The following is a 4,543-nucleotide window of genomic DNA, read 5'->3' as shown; positions in this document are numbered from 1 at the left end:
GTTGACCTCTTTGTTTTTTCTTTTTAGTGCCTTTGATTTCCTGTAATAAACACCACATAGAGTTGGTGACTCTGCTTGCTTTCAGGCTCCACAAATACAATCGTCGTATCTAGCATTTTGTTTTATTGCAGAGTTTATTATTATTTTATTATTTTATTGTTTTATTCAGGTGTCATTCCAGTAAAATCTGTAGGGAAAGCGGTGAATGTAGAGATGGTCACAGCTCAATTTCACAAAAAAAATGGATTTAAAATATTTATTTATTTATACTCGCAAGCGTTTTCTAAGTGAAAATAGATTAACACATCATATCTACAGAGGCCAAACTTAAATAGAGCATTTTTGTGCTATTTCTGCTAATATTTATTTCTATTTGCATACCTTTAACATATAGGAATAAAATATGAAATAAACTTTTGCAAAGGCCACATTTTATTTTTTACATAGTGTATATTATACCACAGAGCAGGTACTATTTGGGTGGTGGATCATTCTCAGCACTGCAGTAACCCTGACGTGGTGGTGGTGTGTTAGTGTGTGTTGCGCTGGTCTGAGTGGATCAGACACAGCAGTGCTGCTGGAGTTTTTAAACACCTCAGTGTCACTGCTGGACTGAGAATAGTCCACCAACCAAAAATATCCAGCCAACAGCGTCCTGTGGGCAGCGTCCTGTGACCACTGATGAAGGACTAGAGGATGACCAACACATCTACATCTACAAGGTGTAATGACAAGGTAGGAGTGTCTAATAGAGTGGACAGTGAATGGACACAGTGTTTAAAAACTCCAGCACCACTGCTGTGTCTGATCCACTCATACCAGCATGACACACACCAACACACCACCACCACGTCAGTGTCACTGCAGTGCTGAGAATGATCTACCACCCAAATAATACCTGCTCTGTGAGGGTCCATGGGGGTCCTGACCATGGAAGAACAGGGTAACAAAGCATGTAGAGAAACAGATGGACTACAGTCTGTAACTGTAGAACTACAAAGTGCTCCTACATGGTCAGTGGAGCTGATAAAATGGACAGTGAAGGTAGAAACAAGGAGGTGTCAATTAAGTAAAACCAAATTAAAAAAACGAACTGTGTAAATTATATATATATATATATATATATATATATATATATATATATATATATATATATATATATATATATATTTATGTATCTAAGGGGGCCATTTTCTTCATGACCCAGTATAATGGCAAATTTTGTTGTGTCACTCTACAGATGCAGTTTTAATAGCGTGTCCTTCGCCTGCTAGATGCCTGAGGAATGATTAAAAAAGCAAATAAAGGAAAAAAAACATACTGAATACCTAGCTAATCCCTCAGCCAATCAGAAAGGCAGTTCAAGTTGCGGGAGTGGCCACTGTCTTTTCTGCTGTTATTAGAGAATATTAGTTATTGAGGTCATGATGGGATAGGCTTCCTCTGATTCTGCAATGTCATACCTCTTAGTGTATATTCTGGCCAGTTATCCTTTTTAATACAGCTGCCAAAAACCCTTATAGGCAATACCTTATCTTAAGCCAGCAGGTAGAGACTGTAAAGCTGGTCTCAGATCAAGGTGAAAGGCCATGTGACACCACAAGGAGTGGTCTATAGTGCACTGAGAGTGTCAGCAGTGCAAGCAGACATGCCTTTCAATGCTGACACTGAAATTAATTTGCAATGTCAAATCAAATTAAACTAAATAAAGCCAATAATAATAATAACGACTTTGACTTTTCATCCCAGAACATCCAGAAACAATGAGTGATCTGTGCTACACCCTTGAAAAGGTTCTTGAAAAGTTAAAGTAAAGGCAAATGTTTGTATATATAGAATCACGGACGCAGAAAGAATGATTTGAATGTATAAATGATTTTTTTCATGGTTAAATGTTTCCTCTATATGACAGAAAACCTGTTCTTTAAATAACCTATTTAAAACTGGTTCAGTAGAGTACCAACAGGGTTCTGCTGTTGTTACAAGTCATAGAACCTTATTTGTTTATTTATTTATTTAGTGCTATATAGAATAGAATGAGCATGTATAGGCCCACTCATATCTGAAATTAAAGAACTATGTAAAATAAAGCTGTAACTAAGAATTACATTATTATTATTATTATTGTTGTTGTTGTTGTTGTTGTTATTGTTATTATTATTATTATGAGCTAGGTGTGTTAGCATTACTGAAAGGACAGGTTTCCCAGTGGCTTGCCTTAAATCACTGTTGGTATTATTTGTTGTTGATGATGATGTTAAAAATAATAATAATAATAATAATAATAATAATAATAATAATAATAACGATAGTAGTAGTAGCATTTATTATTATTAACATAATCATCATCAACAACAAATAACACCAGCACCAATAACAACTACTGTATTATTGTTAATTATTAATTATTGTTAATTAAGCGTCTTGCATAATGTGTTGCTACCAGAGCTCCCTAAACCTGAGCTGTCCCTCCTCCTAAACCCTCCGACGCCCCCCTCCTCCAAAATCCTCGGACTAATGCTGTTTTTTCCATACACAAAGCACACAATCAAAATCAAAAGGTTAGTTCATCTACAGAGTCCTTTCAGAAATAAACCCAGAAAATAACATTGGGGAAAAAAGGACATGAACAACATGCACACAAGAACTCGCCACAATGATAGTACAAATACTTATGATACTACTAATAATAATAAATAATAATAAATACTATTACTAATACTACTTCTACTAGGACTACTACTGTTACTAATAATAATATTAATACTACTACTTAATACTTACTACTACACTACTACTACCACTACTACTACTGGTTGTAATAATAATAATAATAATAATGATAATAATAATAACTAGAAGTGCATTTCCTGAAGTAAACACGGAGTGGTTGTGCAGCGGTTACTGTGGAAGCCTGTAGGAGGAATGAGGGATGAAAAAACTACACATAGAGGAGTGTGGGTCAGTAAGGTGGTGGTTTAAAGCTTGGAGACCTAACGTGAGTGAGTACATGTACTTTGGTGGCTGTCTGGGAAAAAGACAGATTAGGGCTTTTATTGTGAAAGATAACGAATGAGACTCTATGGGAGGAACGAGGGATGAAAAAGACAGCAAATAGAGGAGTGCAGGTCAGTGCGGCTGTGGATTAGAGCTTGGGGACCTGCCCTGAGTGAGTACATGCATTTCGGTGGCTGTCGGGCAAAGAAGTAATAGAGTTTGAGTGGTGGCGAAAATGAATGAGACTCAGTGAGAGGAACGAGGGATGATAAAATGACAGAAAGAGGAGTGCAGGTCAGAATGACTTTGGATTGGAGCTTGGGGACCTGCCCTGAGTGAGTAGATGTAGTTTGTTTGCCGTCGGGTAAAGAAACAAGAGAGTTTGAGTGGTGGCAAAAATGAATGGGACACTATGGGAGGAACAAAGGATGAAAAAACGACAAATAGAGGAGTGCAGGTCAGGACGGCTGTGGATTAGAGCTTGGGGACCTGCCCTGAACAAGTACATGCATTTTCGTGACTGTCGGGCAAAAAAGTAATAGAGTTTGAGTGGTGGTAAAATGAATGAGACTCAATGAAAGGAACGAGGGATGAAAAAATGACACAAAAAGGAGTGCGGGTCAGTATGGCGGTGGATTAGTTCTTGTGTTACCTAAGTGCAATTCCACCTTACAGTTACAGTTACACCTTAAAAAAATCATCATGTGTGCTGATACTGCTGAGCATTAGGCTGGGAGCGGGTGAAGCATTGGGCTCCGTGCGTGAGTTTGGATGGGTGTGTGAGTTAACGGCATGCTGCCAACAGTCCGCTCAATGTAAGTCTATGAGAGAAACAAATGATGGAATAAAACGACAAACGGATGAGTGCGGATCAGAACGACAGCGGATTCATGCTCGGGGGCCTGCCCTGAGATAGCGTATCAAAAATGGTCTCGTTCGGACAAGCAGAAGCACCTTAGATTGGCATGCAAATGTTCACCCCATTCATTCTCAATGGGAAAAATTCCGCAAAAATCCATTGCCACACGGAATCCGCGCATCCGATCAAAAAGCTGTATACAAGCACGCATCACACAATCAGGCCGGACAATCTGGGGTTGGAACGGTGTCGATATCTCGAAAACTAATAATAATAATAATAATAATAATTTTAAAGAGTGTATTAGTTTCCTTTTGTGATCAGTTCTACACTACGTAGTGCGCTGCTCTACCCGTGGATTTCTGCAGTGTCATGATTACAAACGCCTCGAGCGCCGTCGCCGTGGCAACGGCGCTCGGGCGCGTTCGTACGCCAACCCGAAGTGACCCGCGAGGCGTCGGGAGCGCGCGCGCGCGCCTCTCTGAGCGACCGGCTGCTGAGTCACAAGATGACGCGCCTCCGCCTGCGCGGGTCACGTGAGGCGCCATAAGCGCTGAGAGCGAGAGAGGGAGGGAGAGAGAGAGAGAGAGAGCGAGAGAGGGAGGGAGAGAGAGAGAGAGAGCGAGAGAGAGAGGGAGGGAGAGAGAGAGAGAGAGAGAGAGAGAGAGAGAGAGAGAGAGAGAGAGA

Source organism: Colossoma macropomum, unplaced genomic scaffold, assembly GCF_904425465.1.
Source record: "Colossoma macropomum unplaced genomic scaffold, Colossoma_macropomum, whole genome shotgun sequence".
Taxonomy (NCBI): Eukaryota; Metazoa; Chordata; class Actinopteri; order Characiformes; family Serrasalmidae; genus Colossoma; species Colossoma macropomum.
This window is presented reverse-complemented; position numbering follows the sequence as displayed.